We start from the raw sequence: 25,995 nt of genomic DNA on the forward strand, positions 1-25,995 counted from the left end.
ACGACGCGATAATAATGAGAAGGGACCTGCCGGTACCGGTTGTTGAGGTACAAAGGAGGAGAGTAGAAAAGAAGATGACAGAGAGCTGCGCGTCCAGACATTCCCGCTCCCACAGAACAAACGCAAAAGGAGTGAGAAATAAGCACGCCTGGAAATAAAGCCCAGGCGTTTATCCTTCATTAGCCAGCCATTACACTTTGTGTCCCGCTAGATGACACGCTGAGGCTCTCTGCTTTTTGCTCGGAGGCAGCTCATGCAGCATGTCGCGGAAGGCCCTCCCGACGTCTGTTCCGCTAACCAAGAATTGCCCGAAAGGGTTAAGCTGACAGGGCAAGAGCGAGATTGAGCACGAAGACGGCGCCTGTCTACCCGCCTTAGCCTTTCCCCAGCGTGGGATTAACTCGGGACAACGCACCCCGCCTATTACAGGCGTACTTGCAACGCCCAAAGTCATCATCACGCTCTGAGCTGATCGCAAAGCTTTCTAGCCGGTTTCTTTTTCGTTCTGCTGTGTTCTTTTCCCATTTTTTACTCTAGACGTTACTTAAAGGTTTGCTCCAACGACGGTGTTTTGCCGTGCAGTGAGCTTGACGCGCGAGTGTTTTGGACAGACGGGCAAACGTGTCATGCTCACCTAGGGTCGAGATTGGATGCTGTCTGACGTTTACTCTAACACAAAAAAAAATCGCTTGATCTATCCCGTTACAGCCTCGCTGCATCTTTAACAGTAACCATTGGAGTTTCATGTGTACGTTTCTAGCTAGGTGGGTGTGTTGATTTCGTTTTCGTTTTCGTTCACTCTTGAAGGGACTCTGCAACACTTCCGAATAAAAGTTTTCACTCTTTCCTTCGCGCCTCGAAGCACCACGAAAGCTATATTTATCGCCAGCACGGTGCGGCACTGCGTGATTCGCTCGTCGCAGACGATATGCCCTCCGCTTCTGTCTTACTTTTGTGGCTTTCTTTTTAAATTGGCTATCGAATGCGTTCACTGTTGCAACCGGCCAATAGCCGCTACACCCCTGAAATGACGTAATTCCAGCGGTCGAAAAGCGCCAAATCCGGGAAAGACAGAAAAATATTTTGAACAAGCATCCAAGTTATCTGATCGGCATAAAGAAGTAATTTTTGGCTGAGGTACTTTGCGAACTCCTAATCTAAGTACAGGATGTGTTGTTTGACTATACGTTATGCAAGCATGTAGGATTTCGAAAAAAAAAAACGTTGAAAAAAGTGTTGCAGGTTCCCTTTAAGCCCTCTGGCAAGTGGTTCGTTTTCTTTCTGAGCTCCGTAAAGGAAACAATACTTGATCATTGCGTCCTGTCCATTCCCGCCTCCCTCTTCCCAGCTCTTGTGCCCCTGGTCTGTAGACACTTTGACCGTGATTTGTTTGTACTGCGTTTTTTTTGTGATTTTGGAGTGATTTGGAGTGATTTGTTTGTACCGTCAAACAAATCATTTTGACCGTGTTTTGTTTGTACTACGTTTTTTGTGATTTTGGAGTGATTTGGAGTGATTTGTTTGTACCGTCAAACAAGTCATTTTGAGCGTGAATCGTTTGTACTGCGTTTTCTTTTTGTGTAATTTGGGAGTGATCTGGAGTGATTTGTTTGTACCGTCAAACAAATCATTTTGACCGTGATTTGCTTGCACGCGTCCAAAGGGCCCGTATCATGCGTTTGGACGCGTCTAGGAAATATAACAGTGAGGGCCGAGTTTGATGGACGAGGGAGCAAATACTACCCGGTCGCTCTTCTCTCCTCCTTCTCGGTCCCCTATAGCGAAATCATTCAACTGACGAGGGCTATGCTGACCGCTCGTGAGAAGGCTGGTCTTCTTTAAACGTGGGGCAGTTCTCTGCTGTATGTCTGTTCGAAATTAGGGTTACTGTCACTTGAATTCAATAATTATCTCCTCGTAGCTCTGACCAGAACACCATCAAAATGTATTGAGCACTGTAAAGTGCGAATTTCGCGTGGCTCTCATGCGGAAACAGCAGAATCTCGACAGTCTAAGCGGTATTCAAATCGGCGGCCAAATTATTCGAACTTCATGTTACTGCGTACAATTAAAACTCCAGTTTACTCAAACGTACTTGTGGCGCCAGTCGAGTTATAAATTAACAACTTTGCTCCTGAAAAGATACAAGATCCCCAGCCTGAACACTGTCGCTCCCCTGTTTTTTTATTGTAGGGTTTAACGCGCCGACGCTACACAGGCGATGAGGTGTGCCATAATGGAGGGCTCTGGATTAATTTTGAACACCGGGGGATCTTTCACGTGCGCCGAAATGACGAACACACGGCTTTTTTGCGTTTCGCCTGCATCAGTAAAGCGGCCGCCGCTGCCGGGAATCGAACCCGCGACCTTGTGCTCAGCAGCACAACGCCTTAGCCACTGAGCACCCACGGCGGGTTAATGCTCCACTATTGGGACCGGTGCGCCATGAAACCTGTGTTTCTGGGAAGTGTGCACCACGAGAGTCTGCACCATCCCCTTGAATACATCCTCCGCTTCGAGCCCTGGCTCGAAAAATAAACTTCCTACTGCTTTTGAGGTTTCTTGAGTATACTATTGAATATGCTCAAGAAGTCTTGACCGGCTATATTGAACCGCCTCCAAATCTTGTGCTAACCTGGTTGCTCCAGAAAAGTCAAATATGTTTTGCAATGGGGTCATTGCAGGTTTAAAGGGCCATGCAAAGATCGATTAGCGGCACGACGCTTGCTAAAAAAACAAAACGAATGCGTTTACTCCTAAAAAACTGCAATGGCTGAATGAAGGGTAAAATGGTCCTCTCATGGTGAAACTCAAGCTAAGCTATCGCGACTGCGGACTACATGAGCTTCCCTTATATTTTATGGTCGGATGTGCTCGTTCAGTCTTTAACCTTTCCCTAAGTCGTGCTAAGACAAATGGCAGGTGCAAAGTTAAAATTTTCCCTGTGCTGTGTTGAATACAAAGAGTATCGATGCTGGCCGGGTCATCCCTTGTTACTAATACTCAAAGTTTGCTAGACCGGTTGGGAGCCGGGTAGGCCGGGTTGGCATTAACCTAACACCACTTTCAAGAATAGCCTCGAAACTTTAACTATTTCTTGATCCCAACGACACTCGTCCTCTACCACTAATGCCACCAGGAGAAATAGGATCGCGCCAGAAGAACACCAATCATGTCGTCATTACAGTTATAAGAGGCATCGTAGAAAAATGATGAATGCAATAAACCCAACAGGGTGGTGAATACCTTTCCTTCAAAGTACAAAACTTATCGCGCAGATTAATGCGTTAAAACATACAATTTTACACGTGCACTTCATAAAAAGCACAGCGCCGGATGTTCTTTCGGGGGAGTGTACTAGAAAAGCACGGCAATTCAGGTTTCGTTCGAAAGGGACGGATAAGAAGAACCGAAACGTCTTCTTTTGCATACGTGAAACGCTGTCCTCCAAGGAGAACGGCTGTGTACGTGCGCATTTACGCCTGAAGGGAAAACAAGAATAAGGGTGTCGTACGCCCCGCCGGCTCTGATCCGGTGGCGGCTAGGGCGGTGTCTGACAAAGAAATCCAAGGGATCCTCTCCGGGTCGTCTCATACCGTGCATACGGTATTAGATTGGCACCCGCGCGTCGGGAATCGTCAAAGACGACGTCGCGACAACGAGTGCCGGTACGTGTCTGCCTCCTGCATGGCAGGGAAGAAAGAACTACGGGGTATAGAGGGGCGGACAGATCATACAAAATCATCTACAGGAACGTATAAGCGGATACATCGTTTGCAGCAAGAATTTTCTAATACGAGTTGCTGTACGAGCCGAGGCGGGATGGGGAGATGAAACGATGTTCTAAGGGGGAAAAAAGGAACGAATAAGAGAGGCGAAAGGGAGGCTCCCTTGCGTGTGGCTCTCCTGCATTCTTCAAAGCGAATCTGCGTCAATAGAAGCGAGTTCTTGGCTACATTGCTTATTTACGACACGACGCGTATACTAAGGAATGAAAACTTCTTAGCTCCCCTACACACGTCTCAGTGGTGGCTCTGTCAAATGTATTACGCCCGGTATCTCCTTTCTCCCTGTATCCCTATCTCTCTATCCCTTCTTTCTTGTGATCTCGCGATGAGTTTCGCCCAGGGGCAGGCCGTTTTTTTTTTTTTTTCTGCATTCTGTAGCCAGTTTTTCCCCTCAAGAACATCAAACGTGTCTGTTGGCAGAGCTTCGACTCCGCGGCTCCGGCGTCTTGAGCACGTGCTTTTCGTGACGTTCAGCTCTGCTTTTCTGCGCGACTACTTGGTTGGTGGCAGGCATTTTTGGAGCACCCGGCGGGGAAACCGAAATCGAGTGAGGGGGGCGGGGGGGGGGGGGAAGGGGGGAGGGGGGCATGCGGCCTAAACGCGACTGCTGTCTTAAGACGGCCCGGACGGCGGGAGAAGGCGAGGGGGAGGAGGGACGCGGCAAACGAGGTTATGTATATAGAGATGTGGCTTTGCGAACAGCGATGCGCGGGCACGTCCGAAGCTCGAGATGAGGTTCTAAAGGCGGGGAAAGTAACAATCTAATACGACGCGGTACACTCTTCCTGGCGCCTTCAGTCATCACCGCCACCAACGGCACAGGAAAGCGGGGATTCCAAGGCATGTCAAGATTGGATTGGCTGTATTTTCTGCTCCCTTTTCTGCGGAAGCACGAACAAACCTAAGGGACAATGCTGCCTAGATAGGAAGGACTGAGCGATGCGTTTACATGGAAGTGCGTCACTCGAAACCATTGATGGTAGGCAGAAAATTTGTTGGTTGGTTGTAGGGTTGAGGTGAGCTGTAGTGGAGGGCTCCGGATTTATTTTGACCACCTGGGGATCTTTAACGTGCGCCGAAATCTCGTACACACGGGCGTTTTTGCTTTTCGCCTCTATCAGGAAAGTGGCCACCGCGGCCGGGAATAGAACCCGCGTCCTAGGAAGAAAATTCAGTAGATTTGGTTCGGCTGTCGGCGTTGGTTGTAGGTATACTCGGGAACAAGTTAAGAACGGCAATAGCTCATGCAGGTATCACTCCGCCTAAAGCGGGATTCACACGACGGAGAAACCCTCTCTTTCTGGCCCGCGGGACCCGTTCACGTGACCGGTTTTAGGCTCCACCCCTCGGTGGGGATAGCCCGCGGAGGCTCCGCGAAAGAATATGCCTCCGCATGTTTTCGCTCGACGGCGGTGGCTCTCGGCGGGGAATGGAACCTGTTCCTCGGCGCTGTCGTCTGCTAATCACTCCGCGTAGCTCCGCACGTGTGGATGCGCCGCCAGGCCAGACAATCCGGTCACGTGCTGTTGACGTCACATATCCGTCCGCCTCCGTGAGAGGGTTCCTCCGTCGTCTGGACCCCGCTTAAGCGACGGACCCGGATGTCAACGGACGCGCGCGTTTTGAAAAGAGATTGCTGTGAATGCGTAATATCGTCTGCCTTTTCTCACGTAGTTTGTTTGCCGTCGCTGCAGTAGTTTATAATCATACTAAGTCCAAGAAATCGTGGAAACGGCTCGTACAATGTTCAAAATATTTCCGGTAACGCACTACATGCGCCGCGTGGAGTAACATCCGGCTGCGGTGATGAGGCACAGCGGCTCAGCGGCAACTGCCCTAAGAACAGCACTAGTATTAAACGAAAAGTTAAACATAGGTGTATTAGGAACATAGGTGTAGGAATAATTAAACATAGGTGTATTAGTTTCTTTTTAGTTTCTTTTTTTTGGTAAGATGACGCGTCGTCAACCCGCTACAAAGAGGATACCACTATCAATAATCAATCATCATCATCATCGTTGCCGTTCTTAATTTGTAGACGAGTATAGTCGACCTCGGCCGGCTTCGAGCCTGGAGTTGAAAGAGCACCCGTTCATGTCGGTAAAGTTTTGTCTCGTGGGGTGTGCCTAATGGGGTTGCCCTTGACAACGCCTGCTGAAGCGGTAATTTAATTACGATGAATGTGCGCACTTTAAGTGTCACGAGCCCCGGCAATAACATCTGGAAGTAGCCGACGGCAGGCGAGACAAATAGGAAAGAAAAGGATGAGGGAGCCTTTTCTCAAGCGCACGCTCGCACGCACACTCGTACGCACACACAAGACGTGCGTGCGTAAGGGCGTGCGCGCGTGCGTGTGTGCGTGTGTGTGTATAGGGTTTGTGCGCGTGTTTTCGTATGAACTGGGCGTGTATTTTCGTCCAGAGACGCACGTCGCTTCATAACATCGCCTCTATCGTGTTTCCACTCCACCGTTGCTTTTGTACTTTTACACTGTTTATTATATCGCAAGGCGGGCTGACGTAAATGAATGACGTGCCGTCGTGAAAGCGCAAATTCGTAGCGAGGCGCTCTGCCGCGAGGCGGAGTGGATCAGAGTGGCATCTTGACGTCCGCTGACAGCGCGCGGCGCGTGGTATACTACACACACTAACCCCTCTAAGCACTCTATAATGAGATGCGCACGGTATTTCCAAAGCTTACACCTGTCGGGCTCTTCGCTTGCGACGCGACAGGAGGCACAGGGGGACAAATTGCCTCGCACTTCGCACAAACTTTGAAGTAATACAGATATTATATGTTCTTTCCCAAGGGCACGGGGCTTAAATAGGTCACTGAAATGTCTGCGGGCGTTGACCGCACCGCGTGTGCTATTGAAGGAATACTGATCACCCGCCGCGGTTGCTCAGTGGCTGTGGCATTGTGCTGCTGAGCCCAAGGACGCGGGTTCAATTTTGGCCGTTGTCAGATGCAGGCGAATAGCGGAAACGCCCGTGTGTCGATATTTCGGTCCACATTGACGATCCCCAGGTGGTCAAAATTAATCCGTAGCCCACCTCATAGCTTAGGTGTGGCCATAGCGCGTTAAACCCCAAAATTCGAATTTGAAAATTTCAAGAAACGCTGATCCCACCTCCCCGCACTTGTGTGACCATTTTTACACAAAGCGGCTCGACATTTTATTCAGATTGTCTAACCGCTGGACATTTTCAGCACAAAACCGATTTCGCTAACGGTGGCGAAAACACTGTTTCGTTGCCTGAATTCTTTATGGTTGAAGGGCGAGGCTCTAATGTGCTATTGTATGGCGCGCAAATTCTGGGCTATCTCGCACTTTCACCCCTATTTTGTTTCATTATGCTTTCAGCACAGCTTTTTTTTTTCTTCTTCTTTAAGTGATTCTTATATGTAGCTGGGCTAACCGCGCAGTCTTGTTATTAACCTTCACAATCCTTGGCGTAACATTTCCGCCCTTTGATTTGATTTCCGCCCTTTGAGCAAAACAAAAAGTACAAAAAGTAGCCAAACATTCTCGCTAAAAGTAACACAATGAACACAATATTGAAGCAATTTGTCCGATATTAGCGTGGAGCGACGCAGAACAAATTGTCTGTTGCTACTTTTTGTCTCTGTACTAAACTATAAAACCACCGAGCAGGTAATAATTTACTTATTCACCGGCCTAGTTGTGCCCACTTGGGGACGGGGGCCTCTCATTTAGTGTACCACAACGTTTATTTTCACACACGTTTTTTTCTCACTCTAGCTATTAGAAACAAAGCTGCGCACCTATTCCTTCCCCCTTTTTTTTCACATTTTATTCGCACGCCTTCACCGCGACTCAAACAGCCAGGGGGCAAGGGACAAATATGCTGCACATGGAGCCACACACGCACAGTGCAAGAAGCGCCGACCAACATCACAGCACCGAATAAATGTCTGGAGGAGTGAGGCGCCTACAGCGGGTTTTCTCAACAACGCTGCAAACTCGACGGAGCAAAATCTCGCGCTGTGACCGCCGAGTGCCGAGATCAAGCGCCGAGCTTCGAGGCACGCTGCGGAAAAGCCCGCAGCCCAGGCCGCACTGCATCCAATGCTGCTGGGCCGAGGTCGTTGCCCGACACGTCGTCTGCTGCCGAGCGCGCGCGCAGACAGACATCAAACGCAAACGCGCTTTCAACAGAGACACGGCAGTCTGCAGATGCCCGGACAACGTACGGAAAGCTGGCTGAGTTCTGCGTAAGACTCGAACGTGTTTGGCATCGCCGATCCGGAACAAAGGGAGGAGGCGGCCTTGGCTTCCAGCGGTGATCGAACGAAGCTAAGCCACCTCAGTGCACGGGGCATCTATCTCTCTCGCCTCTCCTGGTGCTCTTCTTTGTCTTAGTCAGGGCGCGGAAAAAAGCCAGAAACCGGACTTCCACGTACAGCGAGCGCTCAGCGCTTAAGAAAGGGCAACGTACGTTTCAAGTTGGGAATTTTGATTGACGTGGTTTAATTGTTGCGACCATGATTCGAAAAGCCGCAGCCGTAAGTTACGCGAAGGTTTCTAGGCAATGCAATGGAAATTAACCATGAAAACTGTTTTGAATGGCGTACTTGCTAGTCGTTCTCCAGCTTAACATTACTCCAATCATTCTACCAACGTTAAATATTTTATATGTAAAGCAGCAACAGGCAAGTATGTTGTTTCGCTTGGGAAGAATCGGGCGGAAATTGATGGTGGCTCGTTCTCTAAGGGCTTCGTCCTCTTGCCGCTTGACACGATCTGCTTCCCGATCCGCTTCCACCTTACACTTTCGAATGGCTTCTGTCTGTCTCGTACACGTTGTGCCGCTGCTCGTTCCTGTCGCACGCATTGGGAGACTTGACGACGATGGTGGATTTCGCTCCTTGTCTCGGTTCGCTCGCTTGGCTGCATTCCTCCGCCTCTTACTTCCTCTGCGGTGCCCTGGCGTAACCGGGCACCTTTCGCCACTTCCGTGTTTACGCCTTTGCCGAGGAAAGATTCACGCTATCGAACGGTTCGAAGGCGCGTGGTGTCAGAGCCACTTCGCTGTTACAGATTGCAACGCCGGGCACCGGCTTTGGCGCTCAATAGGCTGTTTAATGCATTGCTTTTGCGAAACACTAACGATACCAAACGCAGCGTGCACCTCTCCGAACGAGTTGTCCATCTCCCGCTGTCAGGCCTTGCAGGCCCCCGCTAGCTCCCTATGGCCGCCACATAAGTTCCTAATTCAGTACTGGAGCCTGGAGCATTTGGATACTGCAGTGTGCTAGAATGATACTCTATGAAGTAGTACGCTATTACTTGGATCATGAAACACTGCCCCTGCTGTTGCGACATCTACCGGCCACCTCAGCGGGCTGTGCGCTCCGCGATTGATTACAGCGCAGGCCAGGGATTTGCGAGAAGCTGTCTGAAGCAACGCTTTCAGAATGATGGCGCCATGCTACTGCGACACTGCTGTACGTAGAATTCCGAATCAGCTTCAAAGCATAGAAACGGATAGCTTTGCGACGCGCGAAAAGCAAAATGCTGCCAGTTGAGGCGGCTTGGCGGAATTCAAAAGCATCCAGGCGAGGAGTCTGGCGCTCAGCGTAGCGTGCAGTTGGAACGCTAAGAGCCCCTGATAACTCTTTCGAGCGCTGCACAGCGCCAGCTTAATGAATGAACAGCAAGAAAATGCGCTGAAACGCCACCACTCCTTACCAAAAAAAAAGTTATTCTATGTTGTAAGCGAGTAGATATATTCTTACGAGGGAAACAGCAGAGAAATGCCTTTTCAGCGCATTTTTATTTTTGTCATGGGCTTATTTTTTCCCCCTGCGTTTTGTGATTAAAGGTAGGCGCAAAAGGGGGGGCCATGAGGCTTTTCCGAGACCCAGCCACGCGTCGTCAGCCGTCTATGGGAGGGATGAGGGATGGGACGGGTCGCGTATGCTGTGCTGTCGCGCTGCGATAAGACGTCCCCAGCGAGGAACAAACGGCGCTCGGAAAAGGGTTTCGCGCGCTCCGCACTGGGTCTCCGGGTCATCGACGCCCCTCGCACATTCCCCTCTATTTCTTCTTTTTATCCTTTCTCAACGCCTGCGCTCTTATGCTTAATGTATGTCTAGCTATTTACGTTCGTCCTTCTTTCATTCCGGCCATCAAAAAAAAAAAAAGCGCCCATTGGGACCTGGAACCTTTATTCATATTTGGAACAGCCCAGAGCTGAGTGCTGTAGTTTATGTGTGCGCGCATGTGTGCGCGCTTGTGTTTGTTCCTGTGCGTGTCCGTGGGCGTGGGTGCGCGTGTGCGCGCAGTGGACTGCTTTATTACGAAGCGCAATAAACAGAAAATGAACGAACCGGTCAACATGCTTCTTACTTGAATGTGTCGAAAACTTTTGAACGAAACGAAGCACAACGACCATGCTACATTTGAATGCGTTTTTGGGATCAAAATTATGGGACACCTAAGTCCTCCTTGGGATGCAATTAATGCGAACGCATTAATGTTTGATTTTTGAACGAATATGGCGATATTGAACGCGCCGCCCTGTTTCACGGCTGCTGTCCACGAAGATGCACCGCGCCTGTGAAAGTTGAAGAACGAGTGTCGTGTGGAATCCCGCACATTCATTATATGCACGTTATGACGTGTTGCATACGGTGTCACGTGTCCAGTAGTATGTGTGTTCTTTCACTATTGTCATCATAGATTTTTTTCCCCTTTGCGACGTTTGCTTCCTCTTTCAGTTACTGTAATTTTAGAGGTTAAGTCAGTGGCCGTTGTTAACCGTACATTTACACTCTTACCGGGACCGCGCTTTGCTACTCGCCGAAATGGTACTTGTGTAATTACCATTCTCAAATTTCTGAGATCCGTGGCCGTGTATCAGTACTTACTGAGCACATGTGTTTAGTACACGTCCAGGATTTTTGTGCTATAGTCTCGCATTCCGGGGGGCACTGCTTCAAATTTCATCCGGCGCAATATTTACCCAACTCTCTTTTCAACTGAATTGGTTGCTCTGCTTATAGGAGCTTCACCGATAACTGCTCCGCAGTTCAGAGTCGTCATTGATCTGCTTTTTAATCTTTGAGACGTCTACCATTTCTTGTGCCATGCGTCGGCAATATTGTTGGCCGTGGACAACGCCGGATTTTTTACAAACATAGTTAACTAATTAATAAGTACCCACTGTGTATCCTGTCCGGTACAGAATCAGAACAATTGAATGCACCATGGAAGAAGTAAACATCGCTTCAAATAGGAATTCAATTAAACTGGGCTTCGTTTTGCTTTTTTTTTTCTTACTTCGAGTAGCAGCCCTTGTTCCGGCCTTTGCTCTACATGTACGCCTTTCTGCTATCCTCCTCGTACTTCCTTCGCAGTTCTGCCTACCGGAACGCCCCCTGTAGCGGCAGCTCCGCGCACTGATCCGACTGACCTGCGTTGTTCTCGGAGCAAAGATTTCCTCGCCGAGTTGCCGAGGGTCGCGCACTGCTTGCTTCGCGGGAAGGAAGCAAAACGACAAAGAGGACGGCGGCCTCCCGGAAGGCTTCCTGCCCCTGTCCATCCTAGCGCGGATGCTGAGAGTCCACTACTAATGACAGGCCTCGTTTCCGTCTCCGGAATCCTTCGCCGCCAGCCAGCCAGCGCTCGCTAATAGGTGGCTTCTCTTGGGGCCAATGTTACGTGCATTCTCTTTCTTTTCGTCTCCGAAGGGTGTATATAGCAAGCGGCCCTTGGGTCTTTTTTTTTCTCAGGACCTGCATTTTTACCCTTGCACCGAGGCTACATTTACCCTTGTTACTGGGCCTTCGCATTGCGGCAGTTCGACCTGTCCACGAGCGTCTCATTACGGGCAACGTACAGGTCAAGGATGAGCCGGAAGGCTACTGTGTATATGGCTTCGCCGAAGTCGTGGGTTCTGTGTATTCTGAGCTCCAGTAGCACGAAGTAACAGGTTTAGCTAAACTGACACTGGACAATTTCATTTCTACAGTCGTCTAGACTGTAGACTAGACTAGTAGTCTAGACTAGACTAAGTTGTAGTCTAGACTGTAGTCTAGTCTAGACTGTAGTCTAGTCTAGACTGTAGTCTAGACTAGACTGTAGTCTAGACTAAGCCGTGCAGGTTGAAAGATATCCGTCATACGGCTATTATTTGTGGAGCGATGAGAGTTTAGGCTCAGCGTCAAAGTTCAGAGATTACGAAGAGTGGTGGCGGGGGATAAAATACACGCGCTAGAAGACTGGAAACGGGAACAATTTCTTGTTGAAAGAGAAACTCGAAAGAGAAATTCGGTACCAGCTCGATAGGTTGTAGCCTATACGAGCCGTGTGGTTTCCCAATTGCGCTAGGTCCTACGCTTGTTCCCACACTAGGTTTTCGAGAACTACAACCTAGACGCCCATTATTTCAAATTTGAAAAACAGGTGCATTTTTGTTTATCTGTAGTGTCGGTCCTTGTTTCTGGGTGGCATGCCTATTGTTTGGACGTCTTCATTTAACCGAAGTGCAGGAAGTAGTTCCTCTCTAACACGAACCGTCAAGCGAAGCATATTTGCAGTGCGTCCATCTTTCCGCGCTTCCAGAAAGAAACTTACTTTGCTCACCCTACAGGTCAATTCTAGCAACCCTGTGATTTACCGTTACGCCCAACTCGACTGGATAACCCGAACTTCTGCTCCAACGCCGCAACAATGTTTCCACCCCCAGGCTCTACCACTAAAGTCACGAACCGCATTAAAGGGCCGCCCCATCGAAGCAGCAAAACAAAGCCGAAGAAGCTCACGTCATGATGCTGCGAGTCCGCAGCCATCGTAATGGCTGAAACCCCTTCCCTGACTTCTTCGCCAATCCTTTCGTGCCGGTCGGCTTCACACGCTAATGGCGACCGCGCCAGCCTTCCCGATCAAGCCCGTATGTCAGGCCTCTCTCTCACACACTTCTCTCGCTTGTATTTTGCCGCCTTCTCTAGAGCGTGCAGTAGGCGCGCTCTTCCAGCCCGTCTTCTTGCTTAGTTCGCGTCTGTATAGATTAACGCGCTCGTCGAGCCCTCGCCCGGCTGTCCCGCGCCGAACAGCAAAAGCGAGTCAGATACCGTCTGAAGGGAAGTCTGCGGACGGGCCCCACGCATTGTCCGGCTACGACCCACGACTCGCCCCGACGAACAGGTTAATGACGCCCCGAGAAGATGCCCTAAGTAGATCCAGTGGTAGGTTCCCGCGCAACTAATCATTCATCCGAATATCTTGCTCGGCCAACTGATGGTAGGCTTGTGATTGTGATAGGATTCCAGACGCTCCAGTTTTCTACCGCCCGCTCAATCACTGATTGAAGAAACGTGCATATTTAGAGGGAGAACAAAAGAGGAGAGGACGAGAATATGTTTCGTCTCCTTCTAAGTTTCTTAGTATGTTTACACCTACATACACTCTAATAATCCGCTCCCCCCCCCCCTCCCCCCCCCCCCCCCTCTGAAATATAACATTTATAGTCCAAGAGTCTCCTATACTAGACACTTCTAGATTTTCAACGATTGCATGAAGGTTTTTTTGAAATTGTACTTCACTGTAGCGACATAAACGTTTCATTTCACGATTTAATTCTATCCGCTGCGAAGAACTGTAACGTCATTGGAGTATAGCAGCATTAGCGCTTGTGCTATCAGGATTGCATTCGGGAAATTGGCTGAGTGAATTAAACGTGTTTGGATATCGCGGTCGATAACCCCCGTTATTTTCTCACTATGGTATCGCTCCTTCAGTATCTGTTTAATCCAAAAAGTCGTCTCGGTGCGATGAACAACGCCACATCCTGTACTTAAGGGTTCGCTATAGCCGTGGGTCCCATGGGCTATTGTGGGGTCGACGTCTTCTGGCGGCTTACGTCACTCGGAATGTCCGAGGCCAAGATCTGCTTTTTCTGGATTTCCTGCCACTTTGTCTCGATGTCCGGTAGGCTTCTATTTTAAGCGTTCAAGGTTAGCCATTGCTCTAGCCGTTGTTTTATTGTGTCTGCCCTGAAGGCCTGTGACGCACTCTTGCTGAAAGCAGTCTATGACGCTGTGTTTGGCTTTCGTCTTATGGGGACTTCTTGTTGTCTTATGCCCCTGTCGAGTGTAGAGCTTGCGTGATATGTGCCCTGATTTTCCTTTTTTTGTTTTGTTTTCAGTCAAGTGCTCTTTTTTTTAAGAAAAAGAGGGGGATTACAGAAAAAATCCGCAGACTTGCGGCTTTAAAACACTGGCGTCCTTCTATACAGCTCTGTTCAGCAGAGGTGCAGTAATGTAGTGTAAATTTCGGGAGCCCACAAAGGAAAGGCAACAGTAACTATGATACAAGCACACGACAAGCAATATAAACTCATGTATTGCAATAGAAACACAAGAAACGGGAACAGTAAACAAGACACTGCGTACAAAAGCATACACCGCAATTAAAGTGAAATGTACGCGCTCTGTTATTATAACCTCGGCATGTTATGATATCAAGGTATGGTATCATGAGTATAGAGATGATATACAAAATAATAAGAAAAAAATGTTTTACAGGTGACGTAACAGATCCATATTAGTTCTGGCTTGCCTCAGATAAGAAATACTTGAAAGGGCTTCGAGTACAGAGGTTGTTATAACATTCATTCCAAGTGTACATTGATTATACAGGCGAAATAAAACCTTGAACGACGACGATTCTGATTGATATGTGATGCAGCAGAAGCGCTTAATCTATGGGTAATGTTTTCTTCCGTCATAAACATATCATATCGGATCGGCTCTACCGGATTGGGTAAGCACAGCGGAGCTAAAAAGTGTAAATCGATACAACTGGCAGTACCTGCAAAAGCACACCATAGTGCTTCCTATGTGCCCCGTAGAAACATTGGCGACTGTACACATAGCACTCCTTTGGCACATGCTTAGTTTGCACATGTTAATATTTGACGTTCCGCATGCCATCCTACTGTACCCTCCTCCTGGGAGTGCGCTTTCCTGCTCGCTTTTCCTGTGCGCTTTTGCTGCTTTTCGGTTCCGTTGCAATACCGCGTGGCATTACCCTTTACAATCCCAGACACTGTCGCTAAATTTGAATATTGACGCCCTTCTCAACAGTTATACGGTCAACAACGCAGCTGTTCACCGATCAAGGACAGATTAACGCAGGGGCCACCATGGCAAACGGCTTTAAAGGGGCCATGAAGGCAAAAAGCTTGAAAGAACCGGCCTTTGATAATTCAGTCAGCCCCATTCTAGCCAGGAAAGACGTTTTCCAACAAAACAAGCCCGAGAAATAGCAAAAAACATAAATTCCGCGCCGCAGTGACGTCATACGGGCAGCCGTGACGTCATATGAGTCAGCAATAAAACATTTTTATCGGTGTTTCGACTGTACGTTCGCATTCAAGTGTTGCGATCAGAAGAATCCACAGGCCCCACTACAATCGCTCGGTCACGTTTCTTGGTGATGGCTCAGGTCGACGGCCGTCGGTAGCACAGATAAGATTGTCTGACGTCATTGAAAAGTTGCCGGAAAGTGGCGGGGGAGTCGCCACTGCTTCATACGTTTTCCTTTATTTCTCCATTATTTGCTTAAAGTTTTCGATGAAATTTGTGTCATTTTTATCGGTACAAAGGAGTTTTTTTGATAAACCAAACTTACATCTTGTCTTCATGGCCCCTTTAGGAAGCCGATATGAGGCTCATTAATCGGGAAAAAAGTATAATCAAGGATACGTAAAATGTAAGCGACAGCTCTAATTTGTGCGCAGCTTTGTTTCAGGGGTCAGCAGATGTACACCCGAGAGCAAAAGTTTACGGAACACGAAAGCAGCAATTTCGGGTTATCTCTCTGCCGCGCGGCAGCCCAGGGTACCATGTGCCGTATTTTTCATTGTTTCGGAAACTATACGACATCTCACATGCACACGGCAGTTTGTCGGGCTGCTACCGGAAGAGAAATAACCTAAAATTGCCATTTCCCTGGTGCGTAAACTTTTGATCGTGGCTGTACGTGTGTGCGCCAACGTCCGAACGGAAATGTCGAGCATCAGGATGAGTGACCGGAGCCCCAAGGACCTCCTACGTGCGTGTATATACACACGCGAACACATACCCACATGCCTCCGCCACAACAGAGTCTTCGCTCTTCCGGGATCCGTGCACGGCTTCCATCACTCCCGATGCCTCTGGCCACCCATCTGGACTAACTCTGAGGCCCTTCCCGGTTTACTGCACCGGATGCATCAGCGCACGCACGTGCTATTCCCGTGCACCCACGCGCTCGCACGAACACGCGCAGTTTTAGCTCGCTCAGTTGGTTCAAATGCGCCGCTAACGCCCTAAATCACGGACAACGTGCATATAATAAACAATCGCTGTTTACGGCAAAGACCGTCCTGTGACCGGAAATGCGCCAAACGTGTTTCCGCTAACGGACTGCGCTAACCGACACACACGTAATCGTGCAAAAGTCATAGCTGTTTTATCCGTATACGTGGTTTCTGTAGTTTCCCAAGAAAAAAAACCATCAGGTGCAATTTTCTGGATCCATTACACAAAAGCGAGGGCATATGTTTCGACCGTGTTTAAAGGCGGTATCGTAACAGCCTGAGACTGCATTGGAACTAGTAACTTAGCTATGCCATTAGGACAAGTATTGCCACGAATACGAATGGTGCCTCCGCTATATACGAACAAAGCTCATGCGATAAAAGTTGGGCTCAAAGGATAAAGCGACACAATAACAACTGGCGGTAGAAGCAGGCGAACATGTCGATCGCCGCATTCACAGTCGTCCAATCGAAGGCCGTACCGCTTCGTCGAGCGTACTTTTTCAAAAACAATTGCGGTAGCTTCTGGAACGGCAGCAAAATATTGGTTACGGTTAGCGATAATGCCCGATCATTATTTGGACTTCCGCGCGAGCCGATGGGACGATAAGGAGCCTCCATGCTGGCTCCGAAAAAAAAAAAGCCTCTGTGCCGGCACAAAACAGAATATTACCCTAATTTCGCAGCAATTTTCGATATGCTTAATTTCACCTATTCTTCGTTTGATTTCTTTTTGAACTAACAATATAAACATATGTTAGAAATAAAAGAAGAAAAAAATGAGTAGCTGATTACCCGTTGTTTCTCCTTCCATTTATTTTCTCGAGCTGTGCCTCAAAATCAACTATCACCAGCTATCCCTCATTATTTCTTCGGCGTTTCGTAGTCCTTAATCCAAGTTAAATTACATTAGAAGTCAACTTAGGTTATATATCATTTCATTGTGTTAGGCTTGGTAAAAAAATAAGATCCCATTCAACCACGCGTATTTTATATAAAAGGAGTCAACAATGGCTTATAACCTTGTATCCATACGTAACGTACTCAAAATGCAAAAAAAAAAAAAAAAAAACAAAGCAAAGAGGGAAACTTGCCCTCAAGGTATCCTTGCTTAAACTACGAGTTGTAAGCAGAGGCCAATCCAAGGGGCTTGTAAACTACCTCCTTTCAGTTCCTTCTAAGAAAAATCGCAATTAAATACGCCTCTCATTGCACCCCCGCCACCCCTTTCTAGAAAAAGAATGTTATGAATAGTTCACTTCAAAACGCCCGAACAACGCACTTGATCCCTGCACTAATTTGTGTCGCATGGTAACGCCGCCAGTGACATCAATTCTAGTGCATAGAAATTCGTGTATTACTTTATTCGTGGACTACGTTTTCATCCTAAATGGTCGCAACATGGCGTCACGGAGGCGCCAAGCCATATGATCATATATGCTTCACGTAAAGACTACATTGAGTTTAATACACTGCGTGATGAAGTCGTCATTGCGGTGATTGTTGTTTTCACTGTGCGGTAGTTACGTAGCAGAGTGGACCGAAAAGAAGTTTAGATTGCCGGAAAGATGCATTTTACCAGGCTTCTTTATAATGAGTTCGTTTAACATGATCTCCAGGGGACGCACATTCTGTACCAGTGTTGACGCGCGTACGCATTCAGTCACCGTTCCTTCCCGCTCATGATTTATTTTGCGCGCAGTGGCCACTCTTTCAAGAACCAGCGCAAAAAAGAGAAAAAGAAAACAGTATGGTCGGTCTTCAGGACACTTTTTTTCGCGAATGTCCGCGAGTACGCGATCACATTTATTTTCCCTCCCGCATCACAAGCGCTGACGGGGAAGCTAAAAACAGCGGCCACTGTGCCAAACTCCATCGTGGTCGCATTGACACCGATGGGAAAATGCAGAATATCGGCTGCGACAAGCAAAAAAAAAAAAGACAAAAAAAGGGGAAAGCAAAGCAAGCATAATGGACGATGGCCACTCGCGCGAAAGTGATCGATTGAATCAACGAAACAGCATAAAGCGCGACAAAAATTGAAATACTTATTTCTCTTGTTTCCCCGCTCGTGCTTGTTTCAAAAGTGGCAGTTTTCAAAACAATGTGACAGGGCGAACGGAGTGGAAAAAGCACGGCCGGGCAGCATACTAGAAAATGGTAAGCCAGCGTCGGTAGGAAGAAGCGAGGAACTTTCGAGTAAAAAAGGAAATGGTGCCACGCGCTGTTCCGTTCAAACTTTCATGTATATTTCGCCCCCGCGTTTCAGCCAGTGATGTGATATGAAAATTGTAGCAGCAACAAACGCTCTCCCTGCGCGGCAAACGCATAGCGTTCGCGCAGAGCAGCGCGTGCATTTCTCGAATGCCGTCTTCGGCGTCGAGTGAGAGCAGTTTTTTGCGGGCCTTTATGCGCCTGCAATCTTACCCCAAGTGCTTTTGTAGTGACTACGGCTTTAAAATTGTATATTTCGATTTCATGAGTGTCTTCAGCAATACAGCGGAAACAAAAATGAATTACGCTCTGTTAGGAGCTGGCCAAGACTGTCTGCTAACTGAACCATGCGAGGCCTTTGATGCGAACCAGAGAACCTTAGATGAGAGCCATTGACAAGCGATAGCGAAAATTCTCAATTCGCAACGGTGGGGTAACGCCTGATACGCACCGGGCTTCTTTTAAAAGGTCGGCTTCACTATTGCACAGCAGTGCATTGCTCGGAAGACATTTTTGCATTTACAAAAACGGCTTTGTGTGAAAATATCAAGGCCGTGAGACTTTTTGTTAGATACCCCCATAAGACCTCATGTCTTCTTAAGGTATTTCCAGGAGGTATCTCCGTCATGTATCGCCATGAGGTATCTCCTCTAAACCGCTATACACGGAGACCATTAAGGTTGACTTCACTGCTACACATTATTGAATTGCTTGGAAAGACATTTTGCAGGGGCACTACAAATTGATTGATGTGGAAGGCCCAAGATCATTTTATTAATATGATTGATGTGACAATATGAAGGCCCAAGATCATTTTATTAATAGAATTTTTCCTAATGCGAGGCAAGTGCGACACGCCTATCGTTCCAGACAGACGGACTCGTTTCCCGTTAAGTTCGCGTAGAGTGCTTACACATGGTGAAAGAAAAGGCGACAGGTGCAGATAACGGTTGCAGCAAAAAGTTGCTTACGTTGCCGGCAAGCAATACTGTATGAAAATTTTCTCTCGCATAACCAGCGCCATTTCAAAGCGAAGATTTCCATATCTCACTGATGGCGTACGTCGCGTCGACAACGCACTGAGAAAGCTAACTTTCTCTAATGATGATGATGATTATGATGATGATGATAATGATCTTGGGAGAAGTGAAAGAAGAAAGCGCTTCCTGTGGTCGGAATCGAAACTGGGTCCTTCGCATTATGAAGCCGATGTCTTTCCCATTCATATAGTTTCTTACTAATATATACTAGAGGGAAATCTGTCGCTGCAGTCGCGGGCCGCCATGGGCGGCACCATTGCCGCTAGCGACGTTCCTCGCCTACTTGGCTTAGCTAGCCATACGGCTTATTTTTTGTCTCGAAGCCAAAATCAACGAAAAAGGTTAACATTTTTTTTTCTTGTTCATCGTACTTGAAGCTTCTAAGCAACTAGTGACCAATTAATCTTTTTGGAGGTTCAATTTTATAATAACGAAAGAAATTTCATGAACCATCTTCACTATATAGGTCCTTTTTTGCAGCCAGAGCCAACTTTTCAGCCTGTTCATGAGCCATGCCAAGGACAAGTGGAACGTGTCTGCCGGGTACATGACGGAACGCTCGCTGAAGCACGGCTCCCCTAGACAGTGGCGCCAGATTTCCCTCTAGTGTATATTAGTATTAAACTCCGTGGTCCCATTGCGCCGCTCCGACACGGTCGAAGCCGTTTGGATTCGAAGAGGGGTGCGTGGGCGTGGAAAATTACGCAGAAAAGTTAGGCATCCCTCCGTCGAACGACGACGATAGTTAAACGCGAAGCTTTGTTTAATGTGAAATCAAGAAATCGGAGGGTGAAGGGTCCAAGTCTCAGCCGCTGCGATCAAAGTGCAAACTGCGTGCGAGCGTCAAAGTCAAAGCTCAACGTGTCAAAGTCCAAAGCGTCCGCGAGTCAAACTCCTAACTAAGACGACAATCAAGGAATCCCTCACGTGAAAGCTTCGCGTTAAACCATCGTCGTCGTTAGATGGAGGGGTGCATGATTTTTCCCGGCGATATTTCAGGACGCCTGCATTGCGGTAAAATACGGCAGTTGACGGCTTTACTCGTTCGGTTCGAAGTCGAACTGCGAATACGCGCTACTTCTCCACTCCTGTTGGATCGCTTTGATTTTCTTAGCAGGCTATCATCCCGCCTCCGCAAACCAGATTGGAACCACAAAATGGAGGAATGTGTCTGTTCAGGCGACGGGGCTGCCCACTCCCTTCCCCCCTCGTCCTCCCCGACTTTTTATGTAGTCTTTTAAATCTGACTTTCTGCGCAGTCATCCTGAGCCCCTACAAACAAATCGTACACGCTTATAAATATAGGTGGTAAGCAGGAAAGATAGGAATTAAAAACTAAAACAAACAGGGCAGTTCAACGGGAACGTAGAAATCGACCGGAGAATCGCAGTGTCCAACCAATAAGGAACCGAAGCTCCATGAACGCGTTTTAGAAGCTTACGTGCCAAGAGCGTTCGGTCACTTCCTCTCCTCCTGTTCCCCCTCTGTTTCTCGACGAACTAGCCCAAAATGTTCGTGTAAGCAGAATCGACGAAGTCAATAATGCAACAACCTGGTACAAGCATTATTGAGCGCGTGCAGGATGGGAAGAGACGGGGAAACGAAAGGAAAGCGCGACAGTTAAAGGCAGGTTATCTGCGCTACTAAAAGCACGGTCTTGTAAGGAACTAGAAGAAAGGCTTGTGCAGCACTCACACATACAGGAAAAAGCCCTGCAGGCATTCTTCCCTGAGCAAAGAAAGCGGCCGAGATAGCGGAGTCGTAAAGGGATTCTGTATAGGAAGCCTCCAGCGGGCGTACTGTACTGTTCGCCGCGAGAAGAGGGTACGAACAGCGGGGTTGTGCGTACCTGCTGCACATTGTGTATACCGCGCAGCAACAGAGAGGAACGAGTCCACGGAAAAGGACCGGCAGATCCGAGTCGAACTGGTAACAGAGGAATCGCGAAACGTTTTCTTTCTCTAGTACCTCGCGAGGTGAACAAATACACACGCAGCAGACAAAAATAAGAGTTGCTGAGCTGAAATTCACCGCAGTGGTCTCCCTTTGAGCAGCAGAAAAGACGTAGCTAAAGAAAAAAAAATGAAAGTGAGAAAACGAAGTAAGGGAACAGCGAAATGCTTCGGTAACAGCCGTCGCTCTGGCGACGACTTCTAGGAGGAGCCCTTTCCAGCGTTCAATAAATAACTCCCATGAGTCGTGGCCCCGGTAGCCGGACATGGAGGGCTCGAGTGGCAACGCTTCGGGCGGTGACGCCTTTCCAGCGGAGCGAACAGCGCATCTAAGCCTATTTTGTACGATCACTTGACTTCTTATTTGGTGTGTTGTTTCTTTCATCGCCGCTTCAGGAACACTTCGGTGAGAAGGTTACACTGGTGGCGAACAGTTTTAGCGAAGATGTGGCCCGCCTGGGTCTCTTGGTAAGCAGCGAGTTGGGCCCTTCGTCGGCACCCCCGGCCTGACAGATGGCCCCACGGGTTGCGAGTGAACAGCGTACACTCTGCCAGGGCCAAATCTGCTGAATTTTACGAGGCTATGAAAGCGGTATCCGATTGCGGATAAAGTGCGGTAGGATGTGACTCCGGAAATTTGTCGAGCGATATGAATTCGGTTCTCGAATGATCCTTTGTGACGGGGCTTTGGTGGCTCTAGGTTTTTTGTTAGTCTATAAAAATATTACACACAGGGGTGCTGGATCTTTCTGGCTGATTCTTCACTACCTATGTGAAACTGCGCCAGGAGCGAAATGAGACACGGGCCAGAAAACGACGAAACGGGAAAGGCACCCGACGGATAAAAAAGTCTTGACTTCAGCTGATTAAGATGCAATATACACTTCTCGTGGTTCTGACGTTTTCGCTGGTTGAAAATACTGATTTCTGGATAACCTTCGCGGCAGCACCGAGGCAAACATTTCGCGACAGAAAGCCGAGCCGTGATTTAAGCTTGCACTTTCATTGAAGGTACCAGAACTTTTTACACGGTCTAATTTGATTGAACGAAGTACAACATGCCAAATAAAGAAGGCGTCGTTCGGTATTCTGTGACAGCGTCACGTTTGGGCCGCAAAATGTGCCCACAATCGCCAAGCATGAGAAAAAGAGAGGGCGGCAAGGAGAGAGAGAGAGAGAGAGAGAGAGAGAGAGAGAGAGAGAGAGAGAGAGAGAGAGAGAGAGAGAGAGAGAGAGAGAAGGGCAGAGAAAGACGGAGAGGGAGGAAGGAGAGGGAGGGAGAGTGCGAGAGAAAGAGAAAGAGAAAGAGAGATATAGGGATAGGGAGAGGGAGAGGGTGAGGGAGAGAGTTGTCACAATAAAGGGACACCCCTGGAGAAAATGAATAGTACTATGTTCCGGTTTTGCTCTATTTGCTGATTAACTCATGAACAGGAATTTGTTTTCTTCCTTTTTTTTTCTATGCGTTCATTCTTTTTTGTGCAGCCACTGCTCACCTTCTGTCGCCAATCACCAGGATTTCGCCGTAGGCTGATGGACAATGGCGATGGAACACGGGGCGCCGCGGTCACTGAAAAATAGAAACAAAATAAGGGCCACTTAGCAGGGTGGTAACGAATTCGTGCTACGGAATGAACAGTCCACTCGCAAACAGTATAATGCACCTAGTCATCTCTAACTCTCTAGAAGTTCCGGTGAGGCTCACGCATGTGAGCCTCACGGGAACTTTTTTAAGCATTTGTACCGAAACCGTTCGTACTTGTATTTTGTAACCTTGTAAACTTGCTTACTTGTAATCTGTACCTATACTTGTAACCTTTTGTTTTCATCCACCCCTCATGTAAAACCCCGCCCACTGGGGTCTTTGAGGTATTTGTAAATAAATAAATAAATAAACACACACGACACATTTTTCTAGCGCAGCACCACTTTCAGGACTTTGAAAGGGAAGCTATCGCGTTGCGTCATCTTCAGAAACAAAGGCTGTGGAACAGAGAATACGATTCAAGTGTTAAGAAAAGCCACAACTTGGTTTCTCTCATTTCCATGGGCATGGACATGAGTTGGATAATTCCGCTGAAATCTTGTTTAGCTGTGTTAAATTTTGAGGAGGATGAGGAGACCGGTAGGCCAAAAAAGATGAGGACAATTTTTTATCGTGCGAGCAGAAATTCTGCGTTGTCCAGAAAAAAAAAACGCGAAATAAACACGTACGCGGGGACAAAGGCAAATCAATCGTCACCTCCCAGCGGCACAGGCAGTCCACTCCCACTGAAGTACGGGGGCTGGTCGCGGGGATGCATTGTTGAATTGGTCATATCACTGCTCAGAACTGACTTGTATACCGGAAAACTTGTCCTCTCATGCAGAGTGACTGAGCCGCAAAGCAACAAGTTTGATCTACCTTGAATTTTAGTTTCATAACGGTTGCTTTTCACGCCGATTTTTGCAATTACAGAACGCTTAAATGGGCTCGCAAGAAATCACAAAGCGACGTTTTCTTTGGCTCAAGTAAAGTATCGCCTTCTGCGAGTTCATGAATGACACTTCGCAGTTTCGGAAGCTAACGCAGCACCGCTTAGAGCCAATTAGTGCTGTCAAGCGCTCGACGTGTTCTCCCTTCAGGAAAGATCCTGTCAGACAGCGCGGACTTGTCCCCGCCTTTACTTGTATACGCCCGTACTCACACGTCAGCCCGTGCCACGAGACTGCACGCGTCGACGTAATCAGTTTATAGCACCGCTACACAAACACGCAGTGCCGGCGGTTTGTGCGACTTGCTGTTGCTTCGTATTAATCGATGCGACCAACCTCCCGACGCGAATGGAATGGCGGCACCAAGTAAGCCGAGACGAACAGGTTGTTTTTTAGAGCTTTATTTTTCGCATCTTCAAGGCTAGGATGATAAAAATACTCCCGCAAGTGAAACTCTTCGGGAAAATCAAGCTGAAATTGACATATCAACGCGTCTCACCATTATTTTACGAAGGATATTTGTGCCTTCTTCAAGAACAAGATGGTATGCGAAAAGGTTCCCATTCGCTGAAGTTACCCGATGTATACCTATCCAGCTAAAAATGTGCTAATACTCCTTATATTTTAGCCGACCCAAAACCCCTTTTGACAATTTTGTTTCGGCTGAGCCACGTGAGGAGTTATTGTAAAGCAGTGAGAAGCGCCGGGGAACGTCTTTGCCATTGGCTACAGTAACGTAGGGTGCATGACCACCTTCGTGCGACGATTATTTAGCGACCGAAAACAAATGAAAGCCTGCTTTCAAGATTGGCTGCCCAGCTGAGTTCATCTTGCTCCTGGCACAGCTCCCACTAACTACGGAAATTTTATTTTGAGTCTTGTACAGAGCTGAAAAGCCTATCGTGAGGACCAAATCACAGATTTCCGATACCGTAACAATAACCTTACGAGACTGACAGCTTGATTCACACCGAAAACGACGAGGCGCTTAGTTTAGCGCCAATACCCCCGCCCCCCCCCCCCCCCCCCCCTTTCCCCACCCTTCATATCCTTAAAAACCCACAAGAGTGTGCGCTTTTTTGCAGTTACTGATGACTCCGAGTCCTCATATGCAGTTTGACACGATATCAACCTGTTGTAAGCAGTTCTAGCTCCGCGAGAAACTCGGACGTCTCCACACCCGCACACACTCCTCATTCATTCTCTCGTGCAAAAGGACAAACATAAACAAACAACACGAATGAAACAAAGACGCCGCCCTTAAGTCCCCCGGACGTCTCACAGAACAATTGCGAATCATCTCAAATCCCGCCGTCCGTCTCAGCCCGGAGAGCCCCGCACTCTTAGCGTTTCTGCCTGCCCCGTTTGCTTCTTTTTCTTTTCCTTACGGCGCCCGTCCACCGGTCACGGCGACGGCGTTTTGTTCCGGCGCCGTCGGTGCGAGCGCAGCCCGCGAGCAGGCAGGGTAGTTGCGCGGGGCGTACGCCAGGAGAGCCATTAAACATGCATCAGACGCTTTTCATTGGGTGTAGCCGCGGGGCTCAACGGCAGGCTTGCTTCTCGGCGCTCTCGGTGAGAGGCGCACGTGAGCACACGGGCGGACGGGCCTTTAATAGGAGGGACACCGTGTCGTCCGCGTGCCTGCCCGCTGAGGGCTTCGAGGGGGCCCCGGACGGCCTGTCGTCGGCTTCATTACAGCTCGCGTCTTGACTCGAAACAATGGAGCAGCGCCCCCCCCCCTGCCTTCCCTTTCCGTTGCCCCGCTTTCCATTAACATATTACTTTCTCCGGGGCCTATACCCTCCATCAAAGTCGTGCGCTTAGGCTGTCGCCGTTATATGCGGCGTGGGGATTTTTGCGGGGTATTATGCGCTTAGGAGAAGTCGCTATTGCAGCTACACCGTCGGCGGCTAGAGCGGACAACTCTGGGGTATTTGCTTTTTGCTGCTTTCATCATTTGCGCTGCTTCTGAAGTTACAGTTCGTTTCGTGAATTTTAAATTGGTGCTTAAATTACGAAGCAAACTGCGACCGTACTTCTAAATATTTACGCAAAAGCCGAAAGACGTGAAAGGTATTAGTTGGATTACGAGTATAACGCTGGTATCGTAACGCCCACTACTTGGCTGTCCCGTGGCAAAGCCCGTATTTCGTTGCATTACGCGGTCGCATTTCGTTGTTGCTAATCTGTAGCCGAA

The 25,995-nt window shown here is 48.3% G+C and overlaps 1 protein-coding gene and 1 long non-coding RNA gene across 4 annotated transcripts in view; one reads left to right on the forward strand and one right to left on the reverse strand.

Annotated features, from left to right (window-relative positions):
- The window catches only part of LOC144137726 (uncharacterized), a 283,271-nt gene that overhangs the window by 121,790 nt on the left and 135,486 nt on the right, over positions 1–25,995 (reverse strand). For 2 of the 3 annotated variants that reach the window (XM_077669668.1, XM_077669669.1), the window contains exon 3: positions 22,820–22,893. The exons of the other annotated variant lie outside the window; for it this stretch is intronic. The gene's annotated coding sequence lies outside the window, so the exon portion shown is untranslated. The remainder of the gene's footprint in view (positions 1–22,819; positions 22,894–25,995) is intronic. 3 annotated transcript variants of the gene reach the window in all.
- Positions 1–25,995, forward strand: part of LOC144137727 (uncharacterized) — a 241,073-nt gene that overhangs the window by 107,778 nt on the left and 107,300 nt on the right. The gene's annotated exons all lie outside the window — the stretch shown is intronic.

The sequence above is a fragment of the Haemaphysalis longicornis genome, unplaced genomic scaffold (assembly GCF_048455015.1).
Source record: "Haemaphysalis longicornis isolate Haplotype H1 unplaced genomic scaffold, Haemaphysalis longicornis Haplotype H1 scaffold_49, whole genome shotgun sequence".
Classification (NCBI taxonomy): domain Eukaryota; kingdom Metazoa; phylum Arthropoda; class Arachnida; order Ixodida; family Ixodidae; genus Haemaphysalis; species Haemaphysalis longicornis.